Source organism: Ahaetulla prasina, chromosome 1, assembly GCF_028640845.1.
Source record: "Ahaetulla prasina isolate Xishuangbanna chromosome 1, ASM2864084v1, whole genome shotgun sequence".
Taxonomy (NCBI): Eukaryota; Metazoa; Chordata; class Lepidosauria; order Squamata; family Colubridae; genus Ahaetulla; species Ahaetulla prasina.
Window position 1 is genome coordinate 155,888,435 of NC_080539.1, and position 12,076 is coordinate 155,900,510.

Here is a 12,076-nt window from a genome sequence, read left to right on the forward strand (position 1 = left end):
TATAAATCAAAAATCTAAAACAGGGGTCTCCAACCTTGGTCCCTTTAAGACTTGTGGACTTCAACTCCCAGAGTCCCTTAGCTAGCAAAGTTGGCTGAGGAACTCTGGAAGTTGAAGTCCACAAGTCTTAAAGGGGCGAAGGTTGGAGACCCCTGATCTAAAATCTTGCTAGGCAGGATAATTTACACCCAAACAGAGGTAAAACACAAAGACATAGAAGCACAACATTCCTCAACTTTCCTCTGGTCAGGAGCAGCTGCTGCTCATCTATTCTGCCTGGACCACCTTTGCTGTCACTCCTCAATTCCACAGAGTGGTGGTTCTGGAGATCAGAAAATTAACCATTCACTTTTCTTGCCACAGTTGCCTACGGTAGGACGAGCAACGGGAAGAAAAGAATAGAATAGAATAGAATAGAATTTTATTGGCCAAGTGTGATTGGACACACAAGGAATTTGTCTTGGTGCATATGCTCTCAGTGTACATAAAAGAAAAGATACCTTCATCAAGGTACAACATTTACAACACAATTGATGGTCAATATATCAATATAAATCATAAGGATTGCCAGCAACAAGTTATAGTCATACAGTCATAAGTGGAAAGAGATTGGTGATGGGAACTATGAGAAGATTAATAGTAGTGCAGATTCAGTAAATATTTTGACAGTGTTGATGGAATTATTTGTTTAGCAGAGTGATGGCCTTCAGAAAAAACTGTTCTTGTGTCTAGTTGTTCTGGTGTGCAGTGCTCTATAGCGTCGTTTTGAGGGTAGGAGTTGAAACAGTTTATATCCAGGATGCGAGGGGTCTGTAAATATTTTCACGGCCCTCTTCTTGATTCGTGCAGTATACAGGTCCTCAATGGAAGGCAGGTTGGTAGCAATTATTTTTTCTGCAGTTCTAATTATCCTCTGAAGTCTGTGTTTTTCTTGTTGGGTTGCAGAACAGAACCAGACAGTTATAGAGGTGCAAATGACAGACTCAATAATTCCTCTGTAGAACTGAATCAGCAGAGGCTTCTGGGTGGTGCCACCTTTCTCGCTGGGTGCTAATTTATGGCACTCCACATTGAATATGGTAAAAGCCGGTGATAACAGCTGATCCCGGCTTAATTTCCCTTTCTGGTTGAAAGAGAGAGAAAGAGCAAGGGGGGGAAATTGTGGTAGATTCCCCTAGGGGCTTTGTTTTTGTAATGCAAAGTCCTGAAAGGTCGAATCCCCTTGAACCCTCCCCCAACCTCCAGTATTCACTGTGCTCCTGAAAAAGCAGGAAAAGAGGAAGGTGTCCACTTCTGCTAACAACTGATTTCTTTTTGTGGTTACTAAAAGCGGACGGAAGAAGCGTGAGTGAACAATTATTGGTTTGCAAGTATTTTTGATTTTCTGACTTCTACCTTTTTTTTTTTAAAAAAAAGAGAAATTTCCCCCCCCCCCCAGTTTCGTTTTAGAGAAACTGAAAGCAGAGCGATACATCAAAGGGAGCCTTGCTGTTGAATCGAAACTGAATGGAGATTTTATCTTATTGTGTTTGACTGTGGACTGTTGGATTATATTACGTTGTTTAAGTACTTTACAAGGGGATTCTCAGCAGGAACTTTGTCATGGAGGTTCTTTCAGAAGAATGGATTCGTGACTTTATACAGGACTACACAGAAAGTATGTATTTAATTATTCAAAATACGAATTGATAAAAATGGGGACGTTTTGGATGAGAGCTTGGAGCAAATTAACCAGTGCAATCATTGGAAAATGGAATGGAGGAGATACAAATAAAAGTGGATAAATATGAAGATTTGATCGTGAAGAAACAAGTTGATGTAAAGAAGTTTTCTTTAAATAGTTTGGATGAAATGCCTGAATTTGTGCTACAGGAGATTGTCCTCAATGGAAAAGACTCACAAGCTTAATGTTTCCCAAGAGTTCTCTTTTGGACTGATGGAATATACGGCAGTAATTTTGGATTCTTGGACATAAGGAATTACTAGGAAATATTGTGATTGACTTTTAAAAGGAGTAATGAAGGAAAGACAGAGATTAATGCATCAAAAAAATGGCAAGAGACAAAAGTATTATCCTTGAAACAAGGTTTTTAAAATATTAATAGACAAAAATATTAGTGTCCCGGAAAGACAATTTGTGAGGAAGATCTGGAAGAAATGGGTTGATTATATGTTTTATATCTATCATAAAAGACTAGATATTTGGATCTATACTGGATTTTGATGAGGAAGGAGTAAAGTTGAATAGATATTGTAATTTTCTGTATTGAAATTTTATAAGGTGTTGCACTAAATTTTAAATAGAATATTCTCAAAAGATCTTATGTAAGAAAGACATGGGGGGAAAATTATACGGTTATAGAAGTTATAAGGGACATATTTTTTGAATTGGATTGGATTTTTATGCTTTAGCTGGTTTTAAATACTTTAGGATTAATTTGTTCTATTGATTTATATATTTTACTATTGTTAATTCTTAATTTTATTTTTTTGAAGGATTTTGGTTGTTAGGAGGAAGTCACAGCTAGAGAGGGAAAATTGGTATAATAGTTTTGGGAGAAAATTTTCTTAGCATATGTTTGTTTTATTTTTAACTATACCTTGTGCTTCTTCCGGGAAGCCAGGGGGAGGGGAGGTATTAGTGAAGGGAGGGGGGTTGGGGGGAAAGGGGGAGAAAAAAAATTTTTGTAAAACTTTTTGAATAATAATAAAAAAAAAGAACTGAATCAGCAGCTCCTTGGGCAGTTTGAGCTTACTGAGTTGGTTTAGAAAGAACATTCTTTGTTGTCCTTTTTTAATGATGTTTTTGATGTTAGCTGTCCATTTTAGATCTTGCGATATGATAGAACCTAGAAATTTGAAGGTTTCTACTGTTGATACTGTGTTGTCTAGTATTGTGAGAGGTGGAAGTATGGAAGGGTTTCTCCTAAAGTCTACCACCATTTCTACGGTTTTGAGTGTGTTCAGTTCCAGATTGTTTTGGTTGCACCACAAGGCTAGTCGTTCGACCTCTCATCTATATGCGGATTTGTCATTGTCTCGAATGAGACCAATCACTGTTGTGTCATCTGCGAACTTCAGTAGCTTAACAGATGGATCATTGGAGATGCAGTCATTGGTATACAGAGAGAAGTGGGGAGAGCACACAGTCTTGGGGGGCCCTTGTGCTAATTGTACAGGTATTTGATGTGATCTTGCTTAGCTTCACCTGCTGCTTCCTGTTTGTTAGGAAGCTTGTGATCCACTTACAAGTCTGTTCCGGTACCTGTAGCTGGTTTAGCTTAGTTAGAAGAATGTGTGGAATGATGGTATTGAATGCTGAAGTAAAGTCTACAAAAAGGACCCTTGCATAGGTCTTTGGAGACTCAAGATGTTGTAGGATGTAGTGCAGAGCCATATTAACAGCATCATCTGTTGCTCTATTTGCTTGGTATGCAAATTGCAAGGGGTCTAACAGCGGATCCGTGATGATTTTCAAGTAGGAAAGCACTAGCCTTTCAAAGGTTTTCATGACTACAGATGTTAAAGCAACTGGTATGTAGTCATTCAGTTCCTTGATGGTGGGCTTCTTCGGCACTGGGATGATGGTAGAACGTTTGAAGCAAGAAGGAACATAACACATCTCTAGTGATTTATTGAAAATACGGGTGAAGATGGGGGCCAATTGGTCAGCACAGACTTTTAAGCAAGGGGTTATCTCCAGGAGCTTTTCCTGGCTTTTGTCTGTGAAATAGGTCCTGCACTTCCTTTTCTGTGATCACTAGGGGTTGTGAACCCAATGAAATGGGGTCAGTTGTAGGAGGCTTGGCTGTTGTTGGTGTGTCTGAGATGGGGGTTGTGGAGATAGGTGGCTGTAGTTTCCTTTCAAACCTGCAGTAAAACTCATTCAGGTCATCTGCCTGTCAAGGTTCCAGAAATACCTCTTCTGCATAAAAGAGACTCAGAGGCATTTTTTCTTTTTCTCAGAGTCCTTTACTAGCATGAGGAGACTGGCACATGATGAGTGCAATTCCCAAAACTGAAGTTCCGGATTCGTTTCCCCAGTTATACAAACCCCAATAGTCCCACTCCCCTGACCCCTCTGATGATCACACGGTCCCACGTTCTTCCAGTTCATTCGAGTAACTTCTTGCCACTCTTCCTGCAGACGTGAACGCATCCGACCTTGACCGCTTGAAGAATGTTACCATACCCCTCAACCCCCCCTCCTCCCCTCAAGATAAAAATGTGGCAGCGTCTGGAAACCTAAAGTTTAATATGGTTTCCAGACCTGACAGGCGTCCCCTCTTGGAAAAGAAACTATATCCTAGGAAAGAAAAACAAAGAGTCGATAAAGAAAAGTGCCAATGGTCCACAATTCCCTTCTACCCCCCCCTCCCCTCTCCAAGAGGTTTCTTAGGTTTGTCAGGGAAAGTGTCATGAAATTGTTTAATTAAATTGTCCGCATTCACTTTCCAACTTTTGACCCAAGTAGATTCAGATAATGGGTATCCCTTCCAGTGGACTAAGTATTGTCATTGACCTCTGTAGAGTCTAGAGTCAAGAATTTTCTTGATTTCATAGTGGGTTTCACCTTGGATTATCAAGGGGTGGGGGGAGCGTAGGTGAGGCCTTAGGCGGATTGTCTAGCAGGTTTTAGTAAGCTGGTATGGAATACCGGTGTATTCTTCCCAACATGCGAGGGAGTTTGAGTTGGACGGTTACGGGATTAATAATTTTTACAATGGGGAAAGGACCCAAAAATTTTGGACCGAATTTCCTGCTGGGTATTCGTAATCTTAGATACTTAGTAGACAAAAAGACTTTATCTCCAATGCGAAAAGGGGGTTGAAGGGAACGGTGTTTGTCAGCTTGGGCTTTGTAATTTCGAGCTGTTACAGCTAAAGCCTTTTTTGTATTTTCCCAACCTTTTTTTAATGAATTCATCCAGTCTGTTAGGGAGACTGAAGTGGGGGGTTGAACGGGGAGTTCAGGCATTGGAACGAAGTCCATGCCGCTGGTTACTTGAAAAGGGGTTAACCCCGTGCTGGTGTGTACCGCATTATTATATGCAACCTCCGCAAATGGTAACAAGTCGGACCAGTTTTCTTGTTGGTAATTTACATAACACCGTATGTATTGTTCCACCATGGAATTAAGTTTTTCAGCCGCTCCGTTAGTTTCCGGATGGAAACCAGAACTAAGTCCTTGAGACGACCCAATGGACCGTAGGAATTCTCTCCAGAACTTGGCTGTGAATTGAACACCCCTGTCGGATATTATCCTTTTAGGAACTCCATGCAGTCTGTAGATGTGTTTGAGGAAGAGCTTTGCTAATTTTCTAGCCGATGGCAATCCGCTGCACGCAGTGAAATGGGCCTGTTTAGAGAATAAGTCCACTACGGTCCATATCACTGTATTTCCTCCACTAGGTGGGAGTTCAACAATAAAATCCATGGCAATCTCTTCCCATGGTCGGGTGGGTTCGGCTACGGGTTGTAGGAGTCCAGGGGGTTTCCCTGGTCTGGACTTCATGGTGGCGCAGGTAGCACAGCTCCTGACGTAGTCTTCAACATCTGATTTCATTTTCGGCCACCAGAATTGTCTTCTGGCCAAGTGGAGAGTTTTTAAATACCCAAAGTGACCTCCTAGGCGAGAGTCGTGGCTTCTCTGTAGTATTGACAGCCGCATAGTGACGGGTACATAAATTTTTGTGCCCTTCCAGGGTATCCCATCCCTTAAGGTGAGGTGTGGCGAGTTTTCTTTAAACCAAGCATCATCAGTGAGTGCTGATTTTAAGTCCATTAGCAGTTTGTTTGGTGGGATGTTAGTCGTGCGGTGTGATCGCGGTCGAGTAAGTGCTTGGCTTGCTGGTTCGCTATCGGGGATCATCGCATGTATCACCTCTTCGCGTTGGCTGTCGAATTGTGGTTTCCTAGATAGAGCGTCAGCCAGTAGATTTTGGTCGCCTGGGATGTATTTGAGGGTGAAATGGAAGCGCTTGAAAAACTGAGCCCATCGAACTTGTTTGGGAGAAAGCTTTCGGGTTTTTTTTAAGTATTCGAGGTTTTTGTGGTCAGTCCACACCTCGAATGGTTCTTTCGCCCCTTCAAGGAAGTGCCTCCAGGAGAGGAGTGCCCAACGTACCGCAAAGGCTTCCTTTTCCCAAACTGCCCATCTGCGTTCAGTGTCCGTCAATTTTTTAGACACGTACGCGCAGGGCATAAGGTTGTTCTCGGTATTCCGTTGTAATAAGACAGCGGCTATTGCTACATCACTTGCATCAGCTTGGACCACAAAAGGTTTATTTGGATCCGGGTGTTGAAGAATCGGTTCCATCGAGAAGAGGCGTTTCAGGTGTTCAAAGGAACATTGGCAGTCCATTGTCCAAGGTAGGGGTTGGTTAGGTTTGGGTTTTGTGGGTAATGGTCCAGTTTTTAGTAATTCCTAAAATGTCAGAATCCATCATCCTGGGTTTAGCTTGGTTGGACAAATGGGAACCCACAATTAAATGGGAGGATGGATTCAGGAAAATTATATGGACCTTCGGACCCAGGTTTCCAGGCCTGACACTGCCAGTTGTTGATTACCTTCAGCCTGGGAAGGAGGTTTGCCATAGCCGGTGATATTTTTAAGAGTTTTCCACATGTTTGCTGGTTCATTTGCTGAAAACTGATTCTTTAGCTTTTCAGAGTAGTTTCTTTTTGCTGCTCTGATCTCCCTTGTTAGTGCATTTCTGGCCTGATTGTACAGCATTTTATCACCTTTTCTGTAGGCTTCCTCTTTGAAATGTCATAGCTGCTTAAGTTTAGGCGTAAACCAAGGTTTGTTGTTACTGTATATTCACAAGTTCCTTGTAGGTACACATAGGTCTTCACAGAAGCTGACATATGATGTTACAGTATCTGTGAGTTCATCCAGGTCTGCAGAGGTATCTTTAAAAATATTCCAATCAGTGCAGTCAAAACATGCCTGTAGCTTTAATTTTGATTCCTCCGTCCAGGTCTTCACTGATTTAATTGTTGGTTTTGTGGCTTTAAGTCTTTGCCTGTAAGCAGGTACAAGGTGAATCATGCAATGATCAGAGTGTCCTACAGCTGCACGTGGTAAAGACCGATAAGCATCTTTTAGTGTTGTGTAGCAATGGTCTAGAGTATTCTTGCCTCTGGTGGGACAATTGACATGCTGAAAGTATTTTGGTAGCTCTTTCCTTAAGTTTGTCTTGTTTAGATCTCCCAAAACAATGGCCAGTGAATCAGGGTGTTTGGCTTCAGCCTCCATGATTTGGTTAGCTAGAGTTCGTAATGCCTTGTTTTCACAGGCTTGTGGTGAGACATAAACAGCAATTAGAAGAAATGAGGAAAATTCACGAGGCGAATAGTAAGGTTTGCAGTTGAAAGGGTGGAATCTGTTTCTTCTTTCTCACACCTCTCTGGCTATGGGTAGCAGAAATGGGAGAAGAGAAGAAGAAAAAGAAGAATGGCTCCTTTGATGCCAGTTCTCTGCTCTCACAGAACATTACCGTATTTTTTGGAGTATAAGACACACCTTTTTCCTCCCTAAAAGGGGGTGAAAATTTGGGTGCGTCTAATACACCAAATGTAGTTCTGCCCACCCACTGGCCCCCCACCCTTTGGCCTCTACATCCCAGCAATTTACCTCCTTGCAGCAAGCAGCAAGAAGAAACAGCCCATTTCAGTTTCCGCACAACCTAATTAGTACAAGTTGATTGTCCCTTGGATCGGTCTTCCAAGGCTCAGCTGTTTCAGGCTGCAGGGATTGCCATTGCCTATTGCTGTGCGGGCGTCTGCTGCTTGCTGCAGGGAGGTAAATTGCTGGGAGCAATTTTTTTTTCTTGTGCTAATCCAGCTATGCTGAAAACGAAAACGAAAGTAAAGCATGCTATTTGCTGGAATGAGGCAAAATTGCTGGGAGGCAGAGGCAGATTTCTTTTTCTCACCTCACCAAAAAAGGTAGGGACGTCTTATACTCCAAAAAATATGGTATTTCATAGGTTCAGAAAACTGGCAACAGTAGATCCTGAGATGTTTTCCTTCCAGTTCCTTACACCAAAGAAGGCACTTCCCTTGTGGCCTCTCTCTTCTTCACAGAGACAGAACTGGGCTGAAACCCAGCTGGGATTTATAGTTAGCAGTTTTTCAAGCCAGCATCAGTTTATGTTAGCTCCTGCATTACATAGCAATACTTTAGTGCTGCCTTATGGAAAAATCCTCAGTCATTTCAGCTCAGGGATTGGAACTGTTCCCTCAGCCCAACTCTCTCATACAAACACCCCTGCATTAATATAAATTTACAGAGTCCAAAGCTCCTTCCCTAAAATAATCAGGATCGATTCTGCAACGAGGATCAATCCTACCTCGCAATTACTAGATCTAACCCTACGGCGGCTGGCTGCAATTTAGAAATAACCTTGCTTTCTGCCAGCCTTTCTGAGAAGAAAACACACACTTGGGAGGGTGTGGGGGAGACAAAATCAAAATAGAAGCTGCTTTCTTCATTTTCAAGAGGATTGGCTCCATCATTTGATTTTCCTGGCTTCAGTTGCTTCCACCAACTACCTGGATGACGGGTCAGCTAATTTGGCTTTAAACCTTTCAGTGTCTGGTTCTCTTCTTAAAGTGGAATTTACCCACCTGCACTGCAGGGGGATTCATCAAGAATTTAATCTCTATAGCAAATATGGATGATATTTTAGATGGCAATACACTAAGTCTGACTGTGGTGAATCTGTGCCTCAGAAAATCCCTAATTGCTTCTGTGCGCTTGCAAATATAGTTGTCTTGCAGGAGACATCCACTGTACAACCTGTTATGGGTTGTTCTTGATCATTGATCATGTCCATTTTACCCTAAAGATAAGTCCATTACTTACCTGTAATTCAGCATCATGACTTAATATGTGGGCTGCTCACAGCAGGGAAAGAGATATATCTATTACAGATAGTCAAGTAGTCAAAATTGGCAATGCTATATCAAATCCTGTTCCTGTCAAAAGTGGCGTTCCCCAAGGTAGCGTTCTTGGACGAACACTCTTCATACTATACATAAATGATCTCTGTGACCTCATCTCAAGTTATTGTGTTCTCTTTGCTGACGATGTCAAACTATTTAATACCACTAATAATACTTCTACCTTTCAAGAAGACCTCAACTTAATTTCCGATTGGTCTAAAACTTGGCAACTCCAAATCTCAACCAGCAAATGCTCAGTCTTACATATTGGAAAAAAGAACCCTAACATCAAGTACAAACTTGATGGACATTACCTAATTGACGACCCCCACTCTGTCAAAGATCTTGGAGTTCTCATCAAATGACCTTAACGCCAAAGCCCACTGCAACTACATAGCAAAAAAGGCCCTAAGAGTTGTAAACCTAATTTTACGCAGCTTCTTTTCTAAAAACTCTACACTACTAACTAGAGCATAAAAAACATTTGCCAGACCTATTCTTGAATACAGCTTATCCGTCTGGAACCCATACTACATCTCTGACATAGATGTCAGAGTCCAGAATTATTTTACTAGAAGAGTTCTTCACTCCTCCGAAAACAACAAAATACCTTATACCAACAGACTTGAAATCCTGGGATTAGAAAACTTACAACTCCATCGACTTCGACATGACCTGTGTTTAACACACAAAATCATCTATTGCAATATCCTTCCTATAAAAGACTACTTCAGCTTCAATCGCAATATTACAAGAGCAAAAAATAGATTCAAGCTAAATGTCAACCGCTTCAAACTTGATTGCAGAAAATATGACTTCTGTAATAGAGTTGTTAATGCTTGGAACTCATTACCTGACTCCATAGTCTCTACTCAAAATCCCAAAATCTTCAACCAAAAACTGTCTACTATTGACCTCACCCCATTCCTAAGAGGACTATAAGGGGCGTGCATAAGAGCACAAATGTGCCTACTGTTCCTGTCCTATTGTTCTCTTCATTGTATCAAATTAATATAGTTGTTGCATATTTTTTTTACATATATATATATATGAAATATATATATATATATATATATATATATATATATATATATATATATATATATATATATATATATATGGCCATTTTCCATACTTATGACCAGGGGTGAAATATTTTTTTTTTTTGCTACTGGTTCTGTGGGCGTGGCTTGGTGGAGGGGGTCATGTGACTGGGTGGGCATGGCTGTAAGTAAGTGACTGGGGAAATAAAAAGACAGAAACTCACTAACAATATTGCTGGAGGAGGGTTGGACTAGTCCAGGGGTCTCCAACCTTGGTCACTTTAAGACTTGTGTACTGGCTGAGGAACTCTGGGAGTTGAAGTCCACAAGTCTTAAAGCGACCAAGGTTGGAGACCTCTGGACTAGATGACCTCCCGGACCCTTCCAGCCCTGGATTATCCTCTGAAGCTGCATTTAGTACCAGGTTTGTACTCCTTCCTTCCTTCCTTCCTTCCTTCCTTCCTTCCTTCCTTCCTTCCTTCCTTCCTTCCTTCCTTCCTTCCTTCCTTCCTTCCTTCCTTCCTTCCCTCCCTCCCTCCCTCCCTCTTTTCTTTTCTTTCTCTCTCTCTCTCTCTGAAAAATGACCCCCCCAGACACCTCGTTTTTCCTCCCAGCCTACCTGAAGCCTGCTAGCCAAACCAAAAAAATGGGGGAGGAGTCTGTTTTTCCTCCCAGCAGGCTTCAGGCTTCAGGGAGTCTGACAGCCAAACCAAAAATCAGGGGGGGAGTCCGTTTTTCCTCCCTTCAGGCTTCAGGGAAGCCTGCTGGGAGGAAAAACGAACTCCCCCCCCATTTTTTCGCTAGCACCCAGCTAAGCCATGCAATCATCAGAAGTTTTTTGTTTTTTTTTACTTTGAAAAGCATTTTTTCAGCTGAAGAAAAAATGCTTTTAAAAGTAAAAAAAAAAAACCTCTGAGGATTGCACAGTTCTGCTGGGCATTGTGGGGGGGGGGCAGGGATTTTTGCTACCGGTCCTCCGAAACACCCGCCGCCATCGCCACCAGATCGGGTGATCCAGTCCGAACCGGGAGCATTTCACCCCTGCTTATGACCATTGTAGCGTCCCCATGGTCACAAGATCAAAATTTGGATGCTTGGCAACTGTTTCATATTTATGACGATTGCAGTGTTCCATGGTCATGTGATCCCTTTTTTGTGACCTTCTAACAAGCAAAGCCAGAGGGGTAGCCAGATTCACTTAACAACCATGCTTCTAACTTAACAACTGCAGGGATTCACTTAGCAACCATGGTAAGAAAGGTCCTAAAATGGGGAAAGTTCCCTTAACAAATGTCTCACTTAGCAACATAAATTTTGGGCTCAGTTGTGATCATGTAGGACTACCTACCTACATATGCATATACATATGCAGGTATACACATATACAAACTTACATCACCTAGTAATAAAATTGGAATTTAAAACAGTTTGGAAAGATATTTTTGAAAATGAGTCCTCATGAATAATACTTTCTTTTGCTTTTTTTTCTCCCTTATGCACAAGTCCCTTTCACTGAGCAATAAAAATTTACAGAGTTGCAAAGCTATTGGTTTCCTTTTTGAAGGAAATCACTGGAGGCTTAAAGGATCTTATAATAGACGCATTTATTTACCGCTATGCCAACTAAGCATAGGTGGAGATATCACATTTAAGCTTCTCAACAGACAACTTTAATCCACCATTTCCAGATCAGACACCTGGGGAGAAAGGCAACACCCAAAAGTTTTTTACACAGCCCAAAACTCATTATTCTGTCTCTCTTCATCTCAGTCTCAAAATCAAAGCCGCCCCCCCTCCCCATAAGATACAGAATACATTATCCTCAGGGATGGGAATTGGAGAGTGAGGAAAGCACGCCATTTTACTAAAATTATTCAAATTTCAAAAAAAAGTGTTGTCAACCATCCCACTGCATTAAACAGCAAAAGAAACTCCTGGGACATTTTTTTTTTTCTTCCAAGAGTATTTTACTTTACTGAATAGCCATATGGGTACAGAAGTAGAAAAGCCAGTTCTGATGTTTTCGCGCATAAACAGTATAGGAAAAATTTTTCCTCTCCCACCCCCAGACCTCCCATTATC